The sequence below is a fragment of the Mus caroli genome, unplaced genomic scaffold (assembly GCF_978045245.1).
Source record: "Mus caroli unplaced genomic scaffold, Mus_caroli_1 scaffold_3, whole genome shotgun sequence".
Lineage (NCBI taxonomy): Eukaryota > Metazoa > Chordata > Mammalia > Rodentia > Muridae > Mus > Mus caroli.
In genome coordinates this window covers 133,198,171-133,224,821 of record NW_028227258.1, presented here as the reverse complement: position 1 = coordinate 133,224,821, position 26,651 = coordinate 133,198,171, and positions in this window count along the sequence as shown.

Below are 26,651 nucleotides of genomic sequence, written 5' to 3'. Positions count from 1 at the left end.
CTATAATTATAATTTAAAAGAAAACTATCATAATTTCTGTAAGTATGTGTGCTGAGTCATAAGTTTGTGTTATACAAACCATATCACAGACTACTAGAATAAAATATTTCAGTTTTATGATTTTATATATGTGCATGTATTAGGCAAAATAGAACTCTTTTATTCACAAAGAGAGAAAAACACAAATTCCTCTAAATACCAAGTTGGAAGTTGAAGTAATTTTTTATCTCCTGGTATTGGGAAATAGAGTTTAAGATGCATAGAAAATATATAAAATAAAGTAATAAAATAGAACTTGCCAATTTCTTTTAATTTACTTTATAAAGATAAGATGATGTGCCCATATGTGTGTGTATGTCTAAAGATATCAAAGACAAAGTGACATCATAGACAAAAATAACTCTGTGTGTGTGTGTGTGTGTGTGTGTGTATTCATAACCTGTGCAAGTGAACCAATAAGTCACACAGGAATTCCAAGATGGTAGAAAGAAGAGTAAGATGTAGAGAATACAAAGGAAACCATAGGTATGGTGGTACATGCCAGGTATCCCAGCACTTGATTGGTAGAGTCAGGAGGATCCAGAGTTGAAGGTCATCTTTCCTATATATGTAGTGAGCTGGGCTTTGAGGCCAGTCTGTGATTCATGGGACCCTGTCTCCGAAGAAGTAGCTACATGTAGCAGTGCATGCTTCCAATCCCAGCACTGGATAGGAAGACAGACAGAGGCAGGAGAGCCATAGCTGGGCCACAGAGTAAAGAAACCCAGTCTCAAAACAAAACAAAAGAAACAAAATGGAAAGGAGATATAGTCTGTATTACTTGCGAAGACATTTGTGGAGTTGTGGCTTTTGGACACAAGGGGCAGTTTTCTATGTAGTCTCTAGCAGATTCCACATTAGCAAGCCAGTTTTAAAGAGGCAAGGGCTTTGCATTCTGTTGCTGTGATAAATATCCTGGCCAAAAACAACTGGGGAAGGGAAAGGTTTGTTTGGCTTACACTTCCATGGTATAGTCTACCGTTGAGGGAAGTCAGGGCAGAAACCAGATGTAAAGTAGAAACCACAGAGGAGCACTGCACACTGGCTTGGTTTTCATGGTTTGCTCACTGGCGTTTTCATACAACCCAGGACCACCTGCCTGGAGATGGCATTGTCCAGTTGGTCAGGCTCTCCCACATCAATCATTAATCAAGAAAATTTCCCCACAGACATGGTCACAGGCCAATGCGATCGACGATGGAAATTCTTAAATTGCTGTTCCATTTTTCTAACTGATCCTAGTCAAATTGACAAAAATACCACAACAAGCAACCACCTAAGAACAATTTCAAACTCAGGAGTGAATCGAGTGGGTTTCTTTTTTCATATTTGGCTATCCTCAACAAGTGGTGCCTGTTTTACAAGTTAAGTTGGTTCTGATAGCATCATGTGTGTATGATAGATGTTGATTACGCTTATCCCCCAAATCCAGATTGCCCTGTACTTTCCTACAATTTTTTTTCACATTTCTGTCTATTTGTTTTGTTTTGTGATTTATTGAGTTTGGCAGGACAGTGTGAATGGCAATGGGCTTGTAGCCTTCATTGAAGCCTTCTCAGTGTAGCAGTGGACACACAATGGAAGACAATGGCTTTTCCTCACTGAAGATTTATCAAAGTCAGTAATTGATCAGGAAGCACTTAGGCCCCCATCATTTCTTGCTCCATATATGACTGATGGTTGACAGGGCCAGACTTTTACAGGTTCCCTGTGAGTAATTCCCACCACTGTGAGCTCATGGTTGCAATAGTTACATTGTGTTTAGAGTATGAAATTCTGTGGCGCTGATGTTAATGCCTAGGTTGCAGCTGGCTATTACAGTCTTCTCACCCTCTCTTCCATAATGTTCCTTGAGCTAGAGAGACTAGTTAAATGTCTGCTTTAGCGTTATGTCCACAAACCTCGTGTATTCTCAGCACATAGGGCAGCTACAGGTCTGCATTCATCACTATTCACTTCAAAGGGAGACTTTTATGATCAACACTGAGGGTAGCTTTGTCTACAGGTATAATAATAAATATTTGAAGGGCAATTTAATGCTATTTCAGCTTAATTTAACAATGGTAGTAAGTTCACCCTTGGGACTATGACTTCTCTAGGCATGAGTGGTTTCCCAGAACTATAGAATTAGTTCTCTCCTGCAAGAGCAGGCTTCAAGTCCAATAAGTTGGTTGGCTGCATAACAGACATCCCACTAATGTTTAGGATGCACACCTGGAAGGTTAGGCTTGTAGTTGGTAGGGTTCACAGCTTGGTAAGATTGTTGGTGACTCTTCTCCTCTAGCTATCTCCAGTGTACCTTCCAGAACTTTAAAAACCAAGCAGGAATCTTCAGATCAATTCCTGTTTATTTAGATCTTCAAACTGGAGGAGAGCAGGCCTTCTCAGGGAGATTAGGTGAAGCTGCTCATTAAGATGAAAGCCATCAGCCGGGCGATGGTGGCACATGCCTTTAATCCCAGCACTTGGGAAGCAGAGGTAGAGGCAGGTGGATTTCTGAGTTCGAGGCCACCGTGGTCTACAAAGTGAGTTCCAGGACAGTCAGGGCTATTCAGAGAAACCCTGTCTCAAAAAAAAAAAAAAAAAAAAAAAAAAAAAAAAAAAAAAAAGCCAACAATCTTCCTCCTGAACCCAATGGAGGCTGCCACCTTGAGATCATGAGTGGAACGCAACATTAGCTCCAAAGAATCCTGGAGGGTATTGTGCCAGCAGGAACGGGGACAAAGGAACCCCGCCTGACCAAAGGCTGGGATCCATTCCAGTCAGGGCCATCCCTGCCATCTTCTGCCTGAACCCAGCAGAGGCCACCAAGGGCCCCAGAGTACTCTTCAAGCCTAAGGACCTCTGGAACACCTCAGATCACAGGTGAGTGGAACACAACATCAGCTCCGAAGAATCGAGGAGGGTCTTGTGCCAGCAGGAACAGGGAAAAAAACCTGGCCTATCAGAGTCTGGGATCCCTTCTAGTCGGGGCCAGGCTTGCCATCTTCTACATGAACCCAGCTGAGGGCACCAAGGACCTCAGAGGACTCTTCACATCTCAGAACCACCCAGGACCTCATGATCACTGGAGAGCATGTGGGTGACAGAAGCAACAGAGCTTCGTGGACAGGGTCCCTTTGGGCCTTCATCCTTAGCCAGGAGGCAGAGCTGAGACCCAAACCCCTGGGCATCTTCCTTGCCAGAGGAGAGTCGGCCTACAAGGAGGGCTCTGACCCCAGAACTCGGGAGGGGGATCAGAGCTCGAGACTTCTGGACACCTGCCCTGCAAGAGAAGAGCTTACCTGTAGAGAGTGCCCTGACCACTGGGACTCAAGTAAGAGTTGGACACCCAGGAGTGCTGACAGAGGCTAAAAGAATCACAGGAGGATCAAGCTCCAGCCAGAGACAGCTAGAATATTAACACCAGAGATTACCAGATGGTGAAAGGCAAACTTAAGAATCTTACTAAAAGAAACCAAGAACACTGGGCATCATCAGAACCCAGTACGCCCGCCACAGTGAGTCCTGGATACCCCAACACACCTGAAAAGCAAGACTCATGATGGTGGTAGAACATTTTAAGAAGGGCATTAATAACTCACTTAAAGAAATACAGGAGAACACTGCTAAACAGGTAGAAGCCCTTAAAGAATTACAGGAAAACACTGCTAAACAGGTAGAAGTCCTTAAAGAGGAAACACAAAAATCCCTTTAAAAATTACAGGAAAACACAACCAAATAGGTGATAGAATTGAATGGACATGACAATCAAAGAAAATGCAAAATGCAAAAAGATCCTAACTCAAAACATCCAGGATATCCAGGATACAATGAGAAGACCAAACCTATGGATAATAGAAGTAGATGAGAATGAAGATTTTCAACTTAAAGGGCCAGCAAATATCTTCAACAAAAATTATAGAAGAAAACTTCCCATACCTAAAGAAAGAGATACCCACGACGTACAATAAGCCTACAGAACTCCAAATAGACTGGACCAGAAAAGAAATTCCTCCCGACACATAATTATCAGAACAACAAATGCACTAAATAAAGAATATTAAAAGCAGTAAGGGAAAAAGGTCAAGTAACATATAAACACAGGCCTATTAGAATTACTCCAGAATTCTTGCCAGAGACTATGAAAGCCAGAAGATCCTGGAAAGATGTTATAAAGACACTAGGAGAAAATACAAATGCCAGTCCAGGCTACTATACCCAGCCAAACTCTCAATTACAATAGATAGAGAAATCAAAGTATTCCATGAGAAAACCAAATTCACACAATATCTTTCTATGAATCTAGCCCTTCAAAGGATAATAAAGGGAAAACACCAACACAAGGATGGAAACTACACCCTAGAAAAAGCAAGAAAGTAATCCTTCAACAAACCTAAAAGAAGACAGCCACAAGAACAGAGTCCCAATTTTAAGAACAAAAATAACAGGAAGGGACAACTACTTTTCTTTAATTTCTCTTAACATCAATGGACTCAGTTCCCCAATAAAAAGACATAGACTAACAGACTGGCTACACAAACAGAACCCAACATTTTGCTGCTTACAGGAAACCCACATCAGGGACCAAGACAGACACTACCTCAGAGTGAAAGGCTGGAAAACAATTTTCCAAGCAAATCGTCCAAAGAAACAAGCTAGAGTAGCCATTCAAATATCGAATAAAATGGACTTCCAAACCAAAGTTATCAAACAAGACAAGGAGGGGCACTTTACTTTTATCAAAGGTAAAATCTACCAAGATGAACTCTCAATTCTGAATATCTATGCTCCAAATACAAGGGCAGCCACATTCATTAAAGAAACTTAGTAAAGCTCAAAGCACACATTGTACCTCACACAATAATAGTGGGAGACTTCAACACCCCACTCTCACCAATGGACAGATCATGGAAACAGAAACTAAACAGAGACACACGGACACAAACAAAAGTTATGAAACAAATGTATTTAACAGATATCTACAGAACATTTTATCCTAAAACAAAAGGATATACCTTTTTCTCAGCACCTATGGTACCTCCTTCAAAACTGTCCATATGACGACCAGTTACAAAACAGGCCACAACAGATACAAAAATATTGAAATTATCCCATGCTTCCTATTAGGTTACCTCGGACTATGGCTGATCTTCAATAACAGCATAAATAATATAAAGCCCACATTCATGTGGAAACTTGACAACCCTCTACTCAATGATACCTTGGTCAAGGAAGAAATAAAAAAAGAAATTAAAGACTTTTTAGAGTTTAATAAAAATGAAGCCACAACATACCCAAACTTATGGGACACAATGAAAGCAGACCTAAGAGGAAAACTCATAGCCCTGAGTGCCTCCAAAAAGAAACTAGACAGAGCATACACTAGCAGTCTGACAGCACACCTAGAAGCTCTAGAATGAAAGGAAGCAAATTCAGTCAAGAGGAGTAGATGGCAGAAATAATCAAACTCAAGGGCAAAATCAACCAAGTGGAAACAAAAAGAACTATTCAAAGAATCAACCAAACCAGGAGCTGGTTCTTTGAGAAAATCAACAAGATAAATAAACCCTTAGCCAGACTAACTAGAGGACACAGGGACAATATCCTAATTAACAATATCATAAATGAAAAAGGAGACATAACAAAAGAACTGGTCCAAAACAGTCCCATTTCCCCTAAAGAAATAGAAGTCATTAATAGTCTCCCAACCCCCCCCCCCCCCAAAAAAAAAGAAAAAAAGAAAAGCCCAGGACCAGATGGGTTTAGTTCAGAGTTCTATCAGACCATCAAGGAGACCTAATTTCAACTCTCCTCAAACTATTCCACAAAATAAAAACAGAAGGTACTCTACCCAATTCATTCTATGAAGCCACAATTACTCTGATACCTCAACCACACAAAGATCCAACAAAGAAAGAGAACTTCAGACCAATTTCCCTTGTGAATATTGATGCAAAAGTATTCAATAAAAATCTCACTAACCGAATCCAAGAACACATCAAAATGATCATCCATCATGACCAAGTAGGCTTCAACCCAGTGATGCAGGGATTGTTTAATATATGGAAATCCATCAATGTAATCCACTATATAAACAAACTCAAAGATGAAAATCACATGATCATTTCGTTAGATGCTGAGAAAGCATTTGACAAAATCCAACACCCATTCATGATAAAAGTCATGGAAAGATCAGGAATTCAAGGCCCATACCTAGACATAATAAAAGCAATATACAGCAAACCAGTAGCCAACATCAAACTAAATGGAGAGAAACTTGAAGCAATCCTACTAAGATCAGGGACTAGACAAGGTTGCCCACTTTCTCCCTACCTATTCAATATAGTACTTGAAGTCCTAGCCAGAGCAATTTGACAACAAAAGGAGATCAAGGGGATGCAAATTGGAAAGGAAGAAGTCAATATATCACTTTTTGCAGATGATATGATACTATATATAAGTGACCCTAAAAATTCCACCAGAGAACTCCTAACACTGATAAACAGCTTCAGTGCAGTAGCTGGATATAAAATTAACTGAAACAAATTTGTGGACTTTCTCTACACAAGGGATAAACAGACTGAGAAAGAAATTAGGGAAACAACACCCTTCACAATAGTCACAAATAATATAAAATATCTTGGTGTGACTCTAACTAAGGAAGTGAAAGACTTGTATGATAAGAACTTCAAGTCTCTGAAGAAAGAAATTGAAGATCTCAGAAGATGGAAAGATCTCCCATGCTCATAAATTGGCAGGATTAATATAGTAAAAATGTCCATGCTGCCAAAAGCAATCTACAGATTCAATGCAATCACCGTCAAAATTCCAACTCAATTCTTCAACAAATTAGAAAGAACAATCTGCAAATTCTTCTGGAATAACAAAAAACCTAGGATAGCAAAAACTCTTCTCAAGGATAAAAGAACCTCTGGTGGAATCATCATATCATCATGCCTGACCTCACGCTGTACTACAAAGCATTTGTGATTAAAAAAACAAAAACAAAAACAACAACAACAAAAAAACCTCTGCATGGTACTGGTACAGCCACAGACAGGTAGATCAATGGAATAGAATTAAAGACCAAGAAATGAACCCACACACCTATGGTCACTTGATGTTTGACAAGGGAGCTAAAACCATCCAGTGGAAAAAAGACAGCATTTTCAACAAATGGTGCTGGCACAACTGGCTGTTACCATGTAGAAGAATTCTAATTGATCCATTCTTATCTCCTGGTACAAAGTTCAAGTCTAAGGGGATCAAAGACCTCCACATAAAACCGGGGACACTGAAATTTATATAGGAGAAAGTAGGAAAAATCCTTGAGGATATGGGCACAGGGTAAAAATTTCTGAACAGAACAGCATTGGTTTGTGCTATAAGATCAAGAATCGACAAATGGGACCTCATAAAATTGCAAAGCTTTTATAAGGCAAAAGATACTGTCAATAAAACAAAAAGGCCACCAACAGATTTGGAAAGGATTTTTACCAATCGTAAATTTGATAGGGGACTAATATCCAATATATATAAAGCGCTCAAGAAGCTGGACTGCAGAAATTCAAATAACCCCATTTTTTAAACAGAGCTAAAAAAAGAATTCTCAGCTGAGGAATACTTAAGGGCTGAGAAGCACTTAAAAAATGTTCAACATCCTTAATCATCAGGGAAATGCAAATCAAAACAACCTTCACACCAGTCAGAATGTCTAAGATAAAATAAAAAAATTCCAGTGACAGCAGATGCTAGCAAGGATGTGGAGAAAGAGGAACACTCCTCCATTGCTGGTCAGATTGCAAGCTGGTACAACCACTCTGCAAATCAGTCTGGCGGTTCCTTAAAAATTGGACATAGTACTACTGCTAGATCCAGCAATACCTCTCCTGGGAATATACCCAGAAGATGTTCCAACTGGTAATAAGGACACATGCTCCAGTATGTTCATAGAAGCCTTATTGATAATACCCAGAAGCTGGAGAGAACTCACATGTCTCTCAACAGAGGAATGGATACAGAAAATGTGTTACATTTACACAATGGAGTATTACTCAGCTATTAAAAACAATGAATTTATGAAATTCTTGGGCAAATGTATATATCTGGAGGATATCATCCTGAGTGAGGTAACCCAATAACAAAAGAACTCACTTGATATGCACTCACTGATAAGTGGATATTAGCCCTGAAACTTATAATACCCAGATACAATTTGCAAAACACAAGAAAATCAAGAAGAAGGAAGACCAACATGTGGATACTTCATTCCTCCTTAGAATAGGGAACAAAATACCCATGGAAGTAGTTACAGAGACAAAGTTTGGAGCTAAGATGACAGGATGGACCATCCAGAGACTACTCTACCCAGGGATCCATCCCATAATCAGCCACCAAACACAGACCCTATTGCATATGCCAACAAGATTTTGCTGAAAGGACCCTGATATAGTTGTCTCTTGTGAGGCTATGCCACTTCCTGGCAAATACAGAAGTGGATGTTCACAGTCATCTATAGGATGGAACACAGGGCCCTGAATGGATGAGCTAGAGAAAGTACCCAAGGCGCTGAAAGGGTCTGCAACCCTATAGGTGGAACAACAATATGAACTAACCAGTACCCCTTGGAGCTCGTGTCTCTAGCTGCATATGTATCAGAAGATGGCCTAGTCGGGCATCATTGGGAAGAGAGGCCCCTCGGTCTTGCAAACTTTATATGCCCCCATATAGGGGAACACCATGGCCAAGAAGCGCTGTTGGGGAGCAGGGCGTGGGAGGGTATAGGGGACTTTTGGGATTGCATTTGAAATATAAATGAAGAAAATATCTAATAAAAAATTGAAAAAAAAGATGAAAGTCATCTCCTTGGTGACACTTGAGGAAGAATTGATCCTTGCTTGTTTCTGGGAAGCCATTCCGGACTCCCTGGCCAGTCAGATGGAAATCTATTCCAGGCAGTAAACAAGCCCATACTTGGTGGATGGCCCACCCTTAATCCCTGATTGGCTGAGCTAGCCTGCCTGGTGAGGTGATGTGACCTGTGGTGATTGGTGGGGGCGTGGTTGTGGCTGGAGTGGAAAAAAAACACTTGTAACCAGAGAGGCTGGGGGATTTGAAGAGAGAAGCTGCCTGAGTAAACTGCTTTAAGAAGAACTGGTGGTTGTGTTTTCCTTGCTGGTAGAGTTGGACGCAATAAGTGGTGCTGAAGAAACGCGGGACCTGATTCCCCCACCAAAGAGGTTCAGAACTTTCTGCAGTCAGGGTCTGTCGACAGGATGAGTATGGTAAGTAACTCACCATCCCGGGGTTGGGATTAGGCTCTTGGTAAAGAGACAATTAGGCTCTTGGTAAGAGACAATAAGGCTCTCGGTAAAGAGGCAATTAGGCTCTCCAGCTCTGGAGACGAGAAAGTGAAGGTAATAGGGACAGTCTATGGATTACTTTCTTTTTCTAGCCATTTGGGTAAATTTTTCTTACTGGCTTTTGGTTTAAGGACTGGCCAAAAGGATGGCCGATTCAGGAGTCAGAAAAAATATTACAAGGCCTGGGCTATGCAAAGAGCCCAGACATAAGTGCCAGGATGCTTCCTTGGAAAGACAAGGAAGGGCATGATGGGATGTTTCAACCATATGTGCTTGAGCTGCCCATTACCTTATGGGGTAGGGATTTGTTGAAAATAGTGTCCTATTTAGGAGCAAGTCCTCAAAAGATACAGTTGAGGGTTGATTCCTTGCATGCTTTAAATGATTTTCAGAAATTGTTAGGCAATATCAATTGGATTCGGCCCTATTTGAAGATCCCAAATGTTAAATTAAAACCTCTGTTTCAAATTTTAGAAGGAGACTCAGAGTTAAGATCCAAAAGGGAATTAACACCTGAGGCTAGAAAGGCCCTAACCCTAGTAGAAGAAGAATTGATTAAAGCCCAGCTTCAGCGTTGTAGAGAAGGGTTACCCATCATTTTGATAATATTACCTACTGAGATGCAACCCACAGGATTATTGTGTCAAGAAGGCCCATTGTTATTAATCCATTCCAAAATATCTGCTGGGATTACATTAGATCATTACCCTACAACAGTGGCTTCTCTAGCCTTGTTGGGAATTCAGCATTGTTTACAATTTTTTGGTATAAAACCCAGCTCTATTGTAATCCCTTATGATGGGTATCAGCAAAAGGTCCTAACAGCAAATATTGATGAGTGGCCTATTTTCGCCTGTATTAATGAGGGCCCATTTGATAATCATTATCCCAAACATCCGTTAATGACATTTTTAAAGGAACATCCAGTCATTTTTCCTCAAGTGGTGAGGAAAACACCCATTAAGGATGCAGTTAACGTGTTTACTGATGGATCAAAAACCGGATGTGAAGTATATATGGTAGAGGGGAAAGATCCTGTGGTCAGGCAGTATTATCTCTGTACTCCGCGGATGGTAGAATTACAAATAGTTATTGAGGTCATTAAGGATTGTGATTTTCCTTTTAATATAATTTCAGATTCACAACATGTAGTTAACTTAGTTTTATCCCTAGAAGTGGCAGGCCAAATAAAAGCTCGTAGTACCATCCAAGCCTTGGCCTTACAATTACAGAAGTTGCTGTGGGAAAGATGCCAACCATTATATATTGGACATATCCATGCCCATAGTGGGCTTCCAGGACCCTTAAGTAGGGGAAATGATATTGTGGATAATTGTACACATATGGAGTTCATATTTTTAGCATCCCCTATGGAGTTAGCCTCACAATTTCATTCTAAATTTCATGTTAATGCTAAAACTCTGCAGAGAAAATTTAGAATCTCTAGAGCACAAGCTCAGGATGTAGTCACTACCTGTGGACATTGCCTTGAGTTTCAACACCCGTCTTCTTATGGAGTGAATCCTAGAGGATTGCTCCCTCTACAGGTGTGGCAGATGGATGTGACACATTTTTCAGAATTTGGCAAATTTAAATATGTTCATGTATCCATTGACACGTGTTCAGGAATAGTTTATGCATCTCCCATGGCAGGGGAAAAGGCCTCCCATATTATACAGTATTGTTTGGAGGCCTGGGCAGCTTGGGGTAAACCCCAACAACTTAAAATAGATAATGGCCCTGCATATACTGCCAAAACCCTGGTGTCTTTTTGTCAACAGATGGAAGTACAAGTTAAACACGGCCTGCCATATAATCCTCAAGGCCAAGGAATCATTGAACGAGCACATAGAACCTTAAAATAATTATTAATAAAACAAAAAGGGGGAATAGGCTATGGCCATACCCCAAAGATAAGACTCTCCTTAGCTCTTTTTACCTTAAATTTTTTACAATTGGATAAGGAAGGTCGCTCTGCTGCTGAACGACATGCTAATACCAGCCCCAGTAAACTGGGGTATGCTAAATGGAAGGATGTGCTTACAGGATCATGGAATGGTCCGGATCCCATGTTGGCCTGGGTGAGAGGGTCTGTTTGTATGTTTCCACAGAATCGCACAGAGCCAGTGTGGGTTCCGGAGAGGCTAGTGCGATGCTGTCAAAATGAAGAAGCTGATCTTGCTGGTGATGAGCATGTGTCTGCCCCTGATGGGTGCAGAACCCAGATGGGGGATACTGCCAGTGTTTAAATTGGACTGCAAATTTTGATGGCAAGATGAATGAGCTTTGCTCGGCGATTGTCACTGTGAATTCTACCCGAGTGGATCCTGGCTTGGCATCGGAAAAGAATGGGCTGGGAAAGGTGCCCTCGCTATGGCCCTTGTTTTGGCATGCATGTTATGTGTATGGTGTATGTGTCGGTTGGGGAATGCCTGGGTCCGCACTGCCACCATGGTGGTGCAAGCTTTTGCCACAGTGGAAGCAGGGCAGTCACCTCAGGTTTGGCTTGCTGCCATGAAGAATGAACAATGAAGCCATCGCTCTGTAGGGTTGTAAGGCTAAGCACTGCACAGAGGTTAATCTGGAAACTGTTTGACAATCTCTGGGAGGTATGTCTGATTGCATGAGGGTTGAGTGTCCTAGTGTCCTTCCCCCAGGAAAAATTGGCATGGGAGCAGGTCAGGGTTGCTCTGGGTAAAAACCTGTGAGCCTAAGAGTCAATCCTATACATGGCCCCTATTTCTGCACACTGGGGATCAGACCTCTATCTTCATCCACGGAGCTTGCTTCAAAAGAATATAAAAGGGGGAATTGTGGGAAGCCATTCCGAACTCCCAGGCCAGCCGAATGGAATCTATTCCAGGCAGTAAACAAGCCCATATTTGGTGGATGGCCCACCCTTAATCCCTGATTGGCTGAGCAAGCCTGCCTGGTGAGGTGATGTAACCTGTGGTGATTAGTGGGGGCGTGGTTGTGGCTGGAGTGGAAAAAAAAAAAAAAAAAAAAAAAAAACACTTGTAACCAGAGAGGCTGGGGATTTGAAGAGAGAAGCTGCCTGAGTAAACTGCTTTAAGAAGAACTGGTGGTTGCGTTTTCCTTGCTGGTCGAGTTGGACACAACACTTGTTCAAACTGCTTTATTTGATAGTGGATGTGAATGCATACACCTTACTCAGGGTGAACCAGGGCTTAAATACCTTTTGCAGAAAGGGGTGCTAATGAAGGAAAGCTCACTGGCTGAATGCTGGGGTTGGTGAACTATCTGGGTACCTCATAGGCATGGAGAACTCCTGGTTTTTATGACATGTGACTCATTGCTATGGTCCTCACTGGGGTATTGTGGTTATGTGTCCCAGAGTAGCTATAGAAATGGGTAGGGAATGGCTTGATCCTGCTGATCTCAAGTCTCTTGAGAGTTCCAGGGTCTGAGATCATTCAACCTTGTCAGTTCTCCTATCTGCTGGCATAGACTGCTTGCCCTTTGTTGTAGATGTCTGAGGCTGAGCACCATATGGTCAGTTGTTCTCTGCATTTTACCAGTTGTAGATTTATGCATTGGACTCTGTTGAAAGAGGAAGGTCCTTGACGCGGGATGAGAACTACATTTATCTGGAAATTTCACTGTTCTTTGGAGCTGATTAAATGTTGTGTTGTAGATGACCCACATTTTTGTTACTCATTCACTAGTTGTTAGACATCTAGACTGTTTCTATTTCTTAGCTATTGTGAATATGGGTGTGTGAGTATCTTTTTACTACAAAGTTCTTCAAGTGTGTGCCCAGGAGTGGTATAACTGAGTCATATGGGACTTGTATTTTTAGGTTTTTGAGGAACCTCTAGACTGATTTGCAAAGTAATTGTGCTAGTTTATTGTACTACAAACAGTATAGAAGGACTTTCTCTTCATTGCATGCATGCCAGCATTCATTATTATTTGTCTTGGTGACTGCCATCATGAATTTTGTGACAAGGAATCTTACAGTTGTTTCAAATCTGCACTGCACTGATGGCTGTGATGTGTAACACTTCTAAAAAAGTATTTTACACCCATTAAAAGGATTCAGAAAATTAAAACATAACTCGAAAAAAGACCCATTAATTTCATAAAACAGATACTCCCCACAGGTTAACCACAATACAGTAATACTTGGTGAACTCAAAACCATGTTATGACCAATAATCATGCACAGACAGATCATATATACATAAATAAACACAAATAATGGAATCAAATAGCATCATCAGACAGATGGTTCTAAAAGACACCTATGGAATATTCCACCCATACATTTAAAAAAAAATTCTTCTCAGCATTCTACAGGACAAAAATCAAACATTGGAAAGTGGAAATAGCCCCCTCTATCCTGTCTCATACCATGGACTACAGCTATATATCAATAAGAGAAAATATAGAAAACCCATACATTTATGTAGATTAACAATAAACTGTTGAACAATGAATGGGTCAGTGAAGATTTAAAGAAAATAAAAAATCTATTGTACACAATGCAGGCAGTCCTCCAAGCAATGTTTATATTATTAAGCACTTACATAAAAATAATCATAAAGATCTCAAATAGCTAACTTAATTATATTCTTTAAGACCTTGGGAAAATAAGAACAAATAAAACCTTGAAAGCAGTTGATGGAAAGAGAGAGAGCACTGCTGTAGAGCAAGGCAGCCACCGACAACAGACAATGGCAGCATCCCAATAGCCATGAATTAGTGGATGCTGCATTGTCAATTTCAGGTATAATACAATATTGTTGGGTGTTTTGTTTTGTTTTGTTTTTTAACTGTTTTCCTAATCAACTAGGAAAAACTCTTACCACATGGGCAATGGACAGTTTGGCCCCTGAGTAGGCTTCTATCCACTTTTGAACAGATCTATTGTCAAGTGTTAGCAAGGTTCAATTCCTCAGGAAACAAAGCCTCAATCCCTGGTAGCACAAGGTGCACAGAGAGCAACACATAGATTCTTGAAAAGAAGATGAAAAACACATTGTTCCGATATAAGAATACAAAGGATGCTTAGGAGAGAATACCAGCCCCTTAGACTGCTGAGGTCAGTGTTTGTAAGACCATGAAAACCAAAGATGAAGGTGGGCCAGTGGGGCATGTACATCTGACTTGAGATTTATTTTTGGAAACCTGCAGCAGTTTATAAACATGTTCAAAAAAGCCACCACTGGGAATAACAATACCATCATTTCCAAGAAAATTTACTCTAAGATGAAAGCAATATGGTATACATTTTGGGGTCCAGCTATGGCTCTGCATCTTCTGCTTTCTCCCTCTCAGGGTGTTCAGATGCTGTTGCATACTGGGCTGGAAGGATGAAGTGGAGTCTGGAACATGAGAGCTCTACAGGACCCTGGTGCAGCTGTGAGTGGATGCAGGCAGGGGTGGGGAGACCTCTTAGGATCTTAGGCAAAGGTCTTCTCTGATGATGTCCAATGAAACAGTGCTCTGAAATGATCTTAGCTTGTGCATATTTATTCAGGGTGGTGTTGTAGGCATACACTTTATTCAGGATGAAGAAGGGATAGCTAGGGACCTTGCAGAGTGGTAAGGAATTTTCAGGGTTAATGAAAAATCAATGGATAGAGTATAAAAGTTCTGTGGATGCTTTGTTTACATGGAGGAGCATTTCAGGAATCTCAGGTGCTTGCTGGAATGGTTCTTCTTTTTTTGTTGTTTTTTTGTTTGTTTGTTTTTCGAGACAAGGTTTCTTTGTGTAGCCCTGGCTGTCCTGGAACTGACTCTGTAGCTATTAGGCTGGCCTCGAACTCAGAAATCTGCCTGCCTCTGTCTCCCAAGCACTGGGATTAAAGGCATGTGCCACCACTGCCCAGCACTGGAAAGGTTCTTATCAGGAGAAGGGAAGCTGAACCAAGGCTACAGGACATTCAGCAGGTAGAGGGTATAGAAGTTTTGGACTCCATAGACAATCTCAGAAAGGAGAGGCCTTGCTGGTAAAGGGAGTCCCCATTTTAGGCTGATCTCCGAAGGCTATCCAGACAATGGTAGAGTTTGACCTTAATTAACATGGCAAACAGTAGCAAGGCATTGTCAGAAAGGTTACTCTGAGAAACCTGGAGTAATCTGGGACCAGAGAAGAAAAATACTAAAATTGTCACCTGTACAGAATTCATGCATTTCCATAAATCATTTTTGCAAAGTCTCACCTTTGCCATTAGTGTACCTTATCTTCAAACACTAAGCTTCAAGGCCGAATCCACAGCACCCAATTGCTGTGGGCATACACAAAACATATTTAAATGAGTGAGCTGAGCTGAGTTGTGGAGACAGGTGGCTAAACTCACAGCTGTTATGTGTGTAGTGAGATTCAGGCTTGCAATATGGGTCTTCTAACCATGGTTTCTATTTTTAAATCACTGTACCTTCCAGCTTTCATGCTAGTAATATTCTTTGTCTCTAAGGGAAATTTTTTCCTTTACAATGATAGGAAGGTACTTTAAAACTGTTTATCAAAGAGTTATACAAGTCTAACATCTTGGAGTCTTAAGCATAGTTTTAACAGTATCATCGGTCAGGGAAAGTGAGTTCTACCCATAACCTAGCCCTAGAAATGACCTAAATTTTACAAGTGCATGAAACAACCTTGCTGCAGAGGAACTTCAGTCAGGTCCCCAATCTGCAGGAAAACTCGGGGTTACAGGAGAGCAAGGAGTTGACTCGAAGGGTGACAAACAGACAGGGACACAGAGAGAGTGTGTATCTGAATGTAATTTCTCAAAACCAGCACCAGTCTTACAATACAAAAGAAAAACAAAAAACCTAGGTGAATACATCCGCCAAGGCACATGACACAAAACAAAGAAAATGCATATATAAAAAGCCAGGGGGAACCAGGCTGTGTTTACAACTGAGAATAGGAACAAGTCTTAATTAAGATCAGCTAAACACAGGAGCCAGGTGAGTGGTCTGATGCAATGCTAGTCTATTGTTAAACCCACCACCAGGGGTCCTTTTGTAAATACCAGATAATGCTATTCCTCTGGGCCTAGGGAAAAACATGCACCAGGGGAATTCTGTTCTACAACCCTCATATGAATAATACTTCAGTTCCTCCTAAAACCACAACCCACCTTCTTCCTAGGCCATTGTAAATTCCTGTGTATGGGTGTGACTTGGCTATTGTTCTAAGTAGTTACTATGTAGACTAGCCCTGAGATTACTAGCTCCATTCAAGTAAATTATAATGCCTGAATACTTTCACTGTCTCTACTAGAGGTAAACTTGAATGTTACTGAATAGGTAACCTTCTTACTGAATTCCAAGCTCAGGGTCAGCTTCAAGGACTTCCTAGGACATTGGAACATTGGTGGAGGCTTAATCTAACTTAGCTATACATCAAAATCAATCCTTAAAGGCACTTATAATAGAACAATACTGAAAGAGAGTAGACAGATTCATACACCAGACTAACTCGGGGACAGGTTTGGAGCATATGTGCTATGGGAATGCCAAGGTTCCAGAAGGCTAAGTTTCCATGAAACTCTTTGCCTCGGGACTGCTTTCAGGATTCTAGGCCTGTCACACAAGTCACTACTGGAGTAGATGTAGTACAGCCTGCTCAAAAGATGCTTAGGAATCTCTCTCTCTCTCTCTCTCTCTCTCTCTCTCTCTCTCTCTCTCTGTGTGTGTGTGTGTGTTTGTGTGTGTGTGTATACATATTCAGATACAGTTTACCAGGCTGTTCAGATAAATTGATATGAAGAGCTTAAATAAAATCTCAAATTTGTGTTTGAAAGATGCATTTTGGAAGAAGTATTCCCAGCCTATATGACACACTAAGCAGAGTATGGTTGTCTCAGTGTGCCCATCCTGGGATCAGCTGCAGAGCTTGGTTGTTTCCCTCTGCTCAACCTGGGGTCTGCTGCAGTCACCTTAGCATTTTGGGGGAACAAATGCTAGTCAAATATCTACCTTAGTGTGCTAAACAGATGGGTTGGAGAACAAGTTCTACCCAGGTAAGGTGACCTTTGTTCATTAAATACACCCGGAAATCTACCTTGTAAAGACAGTGGTTGCATCTCTCACCATAGTTACTATGTTGTACATATATGCTTTGTCTTTCCATTGACGAGTTTTAAAGACACAGTATAGGCTGCACTCTAGTCCCAAGACTAAACTAGACACAAGTGGCACCCTGACACAACACAGTCACTTGCCACTTCCTTCTCACTTTGAATCTACTTTTTACTCCTAATCACCTCTATCCACAGTAAGAAATATCACAAATTTATACTGCATTATCACATATTAGGTGATGTACTTTACACATGTGAAGCCAGTTTATGTGCCCAGAATGGAGACGTTTGTGTTTTTGTTTGCTTTTTTGTTTGTTTTGTTTAAAAAGCCTTTTATAGAAGAGGAAATGAATTGGTTAGGGAAAATTTCTTTCTATTGACTGATATTTTGAAAGTGAAAAATTTTATTACTGGAGATTATGGAAAAAGACACTGTAGACAAATGATACTGACACGGACTTTCCATGATGCTCTGGGTGAGTGGAGGATTAACCCCAGATTATTTATCTAATAAGTAGTCAAGGGAGTCTCAATACAGACCATGTGACCCACAACTTGAACCTTTCTGAGGGCTCAATTAGGTTTTTAGAATTACAATGCCTCCTTCTATACTCTCCTAAGTTCTATAAATTCATAGTTCTTGTCAGAATCTAACTTTATTACTTAAAAGTTTACTTGGAAAAAGTCTCATACTCTTTGCAGGTTAAGGTTGAAAGGTTTGACTGTGGTAGTGCTGTAGGGTGGAAGGCAAAACAATGAAGTAATGGAGAGGCAGGCATGGGAAATCTTCTCTTCCCTGTTTTAGAGTATAGGATGTGAGGAACGGTAGAGAGAAAATGACATAAAATTAGAAAACCATAAGAGTAAGGTTGAATGAACAGGTACATTATAGGAAGGTTTAAGAAAGCCATTCATTCCCATGATGTCTTATAAGCCACAGGGCTATGGACTCACAGGCTGTTGACAGTCATGCAGACATAAAGAAACCTAAGTTACCAGTACAAGGCTGGACAATAGGTACAGATAAGGAACAACGTGTGCCCATCTGGAGTGTGACTAAGCTGACTCTTAGACCCCTCTTTTGACAGCCTGATTGAATGAAGATCATTACTTTGTTTCAACCAAAACCAACTGTGGACAGATGATAAGGTGATAAGTACTATTCTTTCCAACAAGAAGCTCCATTTTTCTGCACCATAAACATGCAGAGCCTTAAAGTATCTCTCGGAAATAATGGCCCCATGCTTCGGAGCCCAGCCACAAGGCTACATTGCCCAAGACCTTTCCTGTCAGACAGTTCAGTGAGTTTCGCCGGACCCACTAATGAGTCCAAACACCAGTTAAGGGAGGGATTGTTATCTCATATCCCCTCCTGACAGAATATTAGTGCAAAGAGGGAATTCTGACATTTTGATTAATAATCTGTCTAGAATTCTAGATGGTGGGAGTTTGGAGATGGTATGTGGTTTGGGATAAAGAACAATGCATAGCAAAGAAAATAATTATTTTAGGGAGAAACTTTTCTTTAAATATGAATCCAGGAAAAACTTGAGCTTAGAACCAAACTTTATGTACTCTGTATGAGTGAATTAGGTTTTTTTTTTGTTTTGTTTTTTTTTTAGTTTTGTTTTATATATAATTTTTAGTTTCTTGTCACATAAATGGGCTGATACTTTATTCTGCCACAGAGGGCTCTTTTGACACTTACATGGCTCCTATGTGTAAGGTATCACGTTTATTATTTGGTCACTGCTCTTGGACAATGAAGAATATTTGACTAAGGAGCTAGGCCCTGGGCTGGCCAAGTGCACGGGACCATCACAGACAGACACAGTAAGCAGCTGGCAAGTGGCCTCTTGCAACCACAGGTAGGTCCATCTTCGCTTAGCCACTGACACATGTCTGCTCACAAGCTTTCGTTGTGTTTGCCATATAGCACAGTAATTGCCATTAAAAATAGTCTCTGATAATGAAAACTATTCACAATACCATGTTTATTTTAAAACTCTGATTTGAACATGTTATCACTGACAATAACCTTTCAATTGTGTTAAAACGTGATTTTGAAACAAGTCATTCCGACTAGTAGATATTCGAACAAAGGGGGACATGAGTAAAAATGCCGTGTTATCTTTTTACATTTTCTGCCTCTTTTTGTTGTTGTTGTTGTTAAGATGAAGGCATATACAAGATCTGGAGTTGGCTGATTTGGCCAGGCTGAGTGCTAGTGAACTCCAGAACTTCTTTGTCCTCCCCATCTTGGTACAGAGATTGCAAGGACCTGGTGCTAGAGTTGACTGTTTTTTTTTCTTGGAAGGCTCTGCTAAGAAACAAGCTTCATGGCTGGAGTCTTGGCTGAACTGGTAAAGTGCCCATTGCACAAGGATCAGGATGTAAATCCAGATCCCTGGACCCTGTGTAAAAGAAAATAAAATCTGGGCATGGTCCTATATGACTGTGATTGCAACCTTAGTGCAGGGCCTGCAGAGACAGAAGGAGTGATCTCTGAAGCTTAGTCCCAGCCAGTCTAGGGCCATGAGTGAGTACCAAGTTTGGTGAGGCAACCTGATTTAAAAGATAAGGTGGAAATCGATAACAGAAAAGAGCATCTATTGTGATCTGTCTCTTTGTCTCTGTTTCTCTGCATGCATGTGTCTCTCTTTGCCTGTCTCTGTCTCTCTGTCCCTCTCTCTGCTCTCTCTTTCTTTATTTCTGTCTCTGTCTCTCTGCCTCTCTCTTTCATACACACACACACACACACACACACACACACAGAGAGAGGGGGGGGAGTGGGGAGGGGAGTGGGGGGGGGCACTAGCTTCCTGGACCCTTCTCTGAGATTTAGATGCTGGGTACTCAGGATGCAGCGTAGGCAGATGGCTTTCTGATAAGTACTCCCGGAAGACCAGCACAGGTGCTCACAGGCAAAGATCTGGAGAAAATGCTTTATATTACTTTATTTATTTTCCCTCCTGGGAAGAAGCGACTTGATCTAGCCTAAACAAATGTTCTACATTTTACCAGGCTCATCCTCCTTTCAATATCCTCAATTCATAAATGCTCAATATAAATTTACATGTGAAAAAACCATCTACCTCCCTGTTCCCAGGGACCCTCTCCAAACTTAGAACCATTTCAATGTTTGCATTTAAATCTATTGGGACCATTTCCCCCTTTTCTAGCCTTAAAATCCCCACTCATACATAATTCTAAATCATTTTCCTGAGTCAGATATTTTGCTATTCCTGCTGTTCAAACCTTGATGGGAAAACTAAGACCTCATGATCTCACTTCCCATCCTCTTTCCCTCCCTCATTTCCTCCCCTTCTCTCCCTCCTTTTCTTCTTTATTTCTTATTTTTCCCCTTAATATCCTTATTCATTCTCACATCTATCTGTGTCCTGGTTAAGATAAAATTGCAGATGGCCCCCGTTTGCCATAGAGTATAATTAAGTGATGCTAGTATGGGCTTTAAAATCATTAGATGAAAGCACTTCGTGCTTTCAGACCTTAGCAACACAAACGTGGTCACCTGTGCAGCTTGAGACTGACATCAGGAGATGCTTAGATGGCTTGCTTTGATGCAAAGTGCTGTTTGTTTGTTTGTGTGTGTGTTTTGTTTTTTGTAATAAGTCCTCTGGATCTTTCACTTCAGATTTCTTTCTACTTGCAAATAGATGAACAAGGCATCCTCTTACTCTTCATCCAAAATCTCAATGTGATGAGATTGCTCCAAACCTCCCTGTTTTAACGGCAGTAGTGAGGTCTTGGTTTTAAGGGTACCTGGTAAAGTATGGACTATTCCTATGGTTATTGGGGACAGAGCCTGGGAACCCTAAAAGCTAGGCTCAGCTACCTTTCTTCAGTAGACCAAGTTAATAGACAAAGTAGGAGCTAAAAGCCGAAAAGGAGGATTTGATTCAATGTGCTCACACTGGAGAGAGGAGTAAAGAGGGATGATAAGCATACGAAATTCATCTTTGGCATCCTGACATAAAGTTAGGCTTAAACAGAAGGCCAGAGCCATGCATAACTAAGAAGTCCTGATTGGGAAGGGCTTTACCTGTCAGCACTGGCTTAGCTCCAGTTTCTCCTGGAGCAGTCTAACGAATGTCAGAGCTGTGAACTCTCTTTCCTGGGACAAGCGTCTTCTCTGGCACAGCATCCCATTGTTTGGGAAATCCCTAGGACTTGTGATGCACTGTTTCAATTTTCTGGCAGCCAAGGAGAAGAACATAAGTATTTCTTCAAGGTGTCTTCATTCCTGCCAGGAAAGTTAAAACACCATAGCTTAAAAAAATAGGGGATACTTTTAACCTGTAGCCTTTGGTACCACTTTGTGAAGCATAGATTGTTGTGGAACCCAACCATTGAGATCATGTATAAATACATGCAGAACATCTAGCACTTGATAGCCAACCAAGGGTGGTGTTTATTCTCCTGGCAACCCTTTCCACAGGCCACATAAATTCTGTGAAAGGTTCTAAACTTCCAAAAAGCAGGTGATGCCTGAAAAAAAAATGGGACCACTTTTTGTACCTGCGACCTTACGCTCAGATCTGGAAGCACGTAATCATATGGAAAATGTAAAAGGAGAAGGAAAATTTTTTGTATGTTTTACTCATGGGCTAGACCAGCAGCAAAGGCCTGAGTAAAAGAAAACTTATAGAGGAGTGACCTACAATGAATGAGTGGTGAGGTCAATGAATCCATTCATTCATTTTCGTGTTAGAGTTTTCCTGTTCCCAGGCCTTCCTTTTCTCCATTTGCTCTTCCATGGGTCAGGTATAAATGAGTTCAATTCCTTTGAAAATTCAGCCAAGGAGCATAAACCCTTCTTTTATTGACAGGTCAATAGAATTGTTGCCCAGAGGAAATGGCAGGTTACGGAGTTTCCCTGGGTAACTCTCAAGAAGGCTTTGCCACTTGGTGTGGATTGCATCTGTGTGGATGGCACAGCTGGGATAAAGTGACAGCTTTTTAATGACTCCCTTTTAATAATGTTTGCAAGCCCCGAGAACTAATGATTTAGCTATCAATCAAGAGTGCTCTCCTCACTTGTGTAGTTTGCATTTCCCAGATGGCCACAGCTAGCTTGCTTATTAGTGCCTCGGAGTGTGATACAATCTAAACTGATAGAACGAACCGAGTCTGTGTTCAAGCATGGGCGTTGAGCATGGGGATTCCTAGGTGAACTTTCTTGGAATCTGGGAAGTAGCCTGACTGAGCAAATCTTTACGACTGGCCTAGTCAGTGCAAGACAAGATGCTGAACATAAATAGTGGCAGAAAGGCAGCCACGCACTCAGAATAAAACTTCAGTTGTATAAGAAGGGTCTCAGCGAGCCAGGCGTGGTGGCGCACGCCTTTAATCCCAGCACTCGGGAGGCAGAGGCAGGCGGATTTCTGAGTTCGAGGCCAGCCTGGGCTACAGAGTGAGTTCCAGGACAGCCACGACTACACAGAGAAACCCTGTCTCAAAAAACCAAAAAAAAAAAAAAAAAAAAAAAAAAAAGAAGGGTCTCAGCCTTAAATAAATGTATGAATATGCAACACTTAGTGGGCTCAGTAGGTTATGTGTTTGTGTATATATGTGTACGTATATGTATACATACACACATATATGGGATATATAGATGCATATGTGTAACAATAATAATTTTTAAAAGGAGAGATAAAGATTTTGGAACGGAGTGGGAGTACCAGAGGAATTAAAGAGGAGAGAGGGGTGTCTGAATGATATTATACTACTCATGTATGAAATTCTCCTGATTAAGAAAGTCACAAGATGGACTGAAGAGATGGCTCAGAAGTTAAGAGCACTTACTGCTCTTCCAGAGGTCCTAAGTTCAATTCCCAGCAGTCACATGGTGGCTCACAACCATTACAATGGGATCTGATCTCCTCTTCTGGTGTGTCTGAAGACAGCTACAGTGTACTCCTATACATAAATAAGTCTTTTAAAAAACAAAAACAAAAAAAAGTCACAAGATGAATCCTATTTTGAGAATTTTTCTTCTTATATTGATATTTTTCCCTGTCATCTAGGACTGGGAAGGATTGTGGACCTCTCCAAATATGCCCCCATCAACCTTCTCTGGCTCCTGGCTCCCAATCATAAGCCAACATTTGCCAGTTGAAACATGGAGAGCCAGCCATGGCAGATCAAGTGAAAGGAGGATAGACCAGAAGGGATCACTAGTGAGCTCGACAACATATGGCCTGTAAGGGTGGTGGCGCACACACCTGCCTGGATGCCCAGGAAGCTCAAATTTCCAATTTTTAAGAGGGACTGAAACCCACCTTTTTATATAAACTACCTCTCATCCCAGTCTATGAAACAGGTACCATTCTCCTGAGTAAAAGGGGTTTCCCATGTCTTAGAAAGAAAAGTTTGTGGGTTCCAGAGCTTCACTCCTAGGTCCCTGCAGGCAGGAGAGGATAGAATGTGCCTTCTAGAAAGCTAGGAAGGAGCTGTTCTAGCTCCTGGCCTTTGCAGGGGTGCTACTAGGAAAGTCCGTGAATCTATGAATCTATAAAGGATTCATGCATTTTTTTTTCTTTTTAGCACAAGGATAGATATGGATCTAACTTTATTTTTCTTTATGAGGACATCAAGGTTTCCTGCATATTTGTCTAAGAACTGTCTTTTCTCTAATGTGTATTTTTGGTACTTTTACTGAGAATCAAATGGCTGTGCTTATATGAGTTAATTTCTGGATCCCTTATTATACTTCATTAACTCTGGTGTTTATTTGTTTATTTTAGTTATTTGAGACAGTCTTAGGTCACCCAGGCTGGCCTTGAATTTCATGTGTGGCTGAGGCTTGTTTTGAACTCCTGATCCTCTGGTTGCTGCCTCATGGGTGCTAGAATCACAGTTGTGAAGAGCCATTAACTTTACTGTAAGCCCAGAAATCTTGAGGATGCTTTAGGAGAATAAGAGAAAATGTGCAAAGACTTTCCAGAAAGAACACCAATAGCCCAGAAAATTAAAGCAAGATTGTTACTCGAGCAAATGGGGACATGGCTGAGCTTAGCTACACACCTGTAAGTGAGTCCCTGAGTATGGCTCCTGGGGATACACAGAGTCACACACTCTGGTAATCCAAGTGTTCCTATGCTGTTGTGAAAGATGGGGACAGGAATATCTCAGCAGTTCACAAGCCAGCTAGCCTGACCTACACAGAGGCAAACAACGGGAGACCTCCCCTCAAGCAAAGACAGGTACTGACACGGCCGCTACCCCTGACTTCCACACATGTTCTCAGTCAGGTACCGGCACTGAGGCAGCCCTCTGACTTCCACAGACATTCTGTGGCACATTCATACCTGAGACCATTGCAGGGGATAGAAGTCAAAACTACATTGAAATCCCCCCTCATCTCAGTCAGAGGTTGTCATCAAGAGAGCAGAGAGAGCTAGTAAGGATACACAGCAAAAGGTCTGTTCGGGCACTGTGGGGAGACTGGAAAGAGTCCAGCTGCTACATCCATCAGAAATAAGATTCTTTCTTTAGAAATAGAAAACAAAACTACCCCGCAGTCAAGCTGTGCCACTTTGGATATATGTATGAAGGGATCAAGGTCAGCAAGGGCAAGGATTCCTGAACATACCTGCTTACTGCAGCACTGTTTATAACAGCAAAGTTACCCAACTACACTGGGAAGAGATGAACAAGTAAGGGGGAAGAGTGGCAAGCATACACCATTCAGGAGAGGAGTGAGAACATGAAGTGACCCACAAGTAAATGGGTGGGGTGGGCATCATGTTAGGTGGCATAAACCAGACTCTGAAAGACATCTCCTGTAAGGAATCAGCTTGTGTGTTTGTGTGGTGAGCTATAATCAGAAGATTTCTGTAGTTTTCTCTCATCTGGGCATTTATTTATCAACCTACTTATTTTTGCTGTGCCTTGAAAGCAATCGGGGGTTTTGGCAAACACTCCTCCACTGAGCTATATCCCTGACCTTTGGTCTTTCTGAGACAGTCCTGTTGCATAGGCAAGGCTGGCCTCAGATTCATTATCCTCCTACCTATACCCTGCTAGTTTAATAGCTGTGCTGCTATGTCTCATTCTTGCTGCCTTTTACAATTTTGTCCCCTAGGGAAATATTTTCCTGCTGCTAATTGGAAACACAGGTTAACCCATGTCTTTTCTGCTATGTTTTAATTAAAAAAACTTTTTTTTGCAGATACTCAAGTTTGCAAACATGACCTGTGTACTGGCAGGTTTTGTGTCAACTTGACACAGCTGGAGTTATCACAGAGAAAGGAGCTTCACTTGAGGAAATGCCTCCATGAGATGCAACTGTAAGGCATTTTCTCAATTAGTGATCAAGGGGGAAAGGCCCCTTGTGTGTGGGACCATCTCTGGGCTGGTAAGAGAGCAGGCTGAGCAAGCCAGGGGAAGCAAGCCAGTAAAAAAAAAATCCCTTCATGGCCTCTGCATCAGCTCCTGCTTCCTGACCTGCTTGAGTTCCAGTCCTGACTTCCTTGGTGATGAACAGCAATGTGGAAGTGTAAGCTGAATAAACCCTTTCCTCCCCAACTTGCTTCTTGTTTATGATGTTTGTGCAGGAATAGAAACCCTGACTAAGACAACCTGGATTCTAAAAATAAAGTATTACATACCCCAAAACTCCAAATTTCATTTAAACTTAGATTTTTTTTCTTTCTTTTTTATTTTTTTGTTCGAAATATAGTTTTTCCCATAGGAAAGGAGGGTCTGGGAGGTCCTCTCTGGTCTGTCACTACCATATGATATTGCTGTGCTCAGTGGAATGATGGGTTCTAGTTGCTTGCTCCTTGGCCAGGTCTGTGTGTCTCTGAGGTCTTCACACTGAATCTCCCAGGAATGCAAGCCACTTGCTGACCTGCAGTCCTCCGTTTCTTTTTCAGTCTTGCTTTCTGTCACCTTAGCTGTTTGTTGTCCTTTTGACTGACGTATAGGTTTCTAAACCCTTCCTCATCGCCATTGTTACTACAGTGCAGAATCACAGTGTAGAGAGGATCATGGACAAGCATTTAAATGTACTTCCCAATTAGGCACATTGTACTAGACATACAGCTAAGCATCCTTTCATAACATGAAACTCTAGGTAAGACTTGCTACTTGTTATGTATACCGGCTTAAGTGTTGTGCATGTGTTCATGGAGTAAGAATGGGGAAACCCAGGCTAAATTAACCTAATATGGGTAGTCTCTTATGA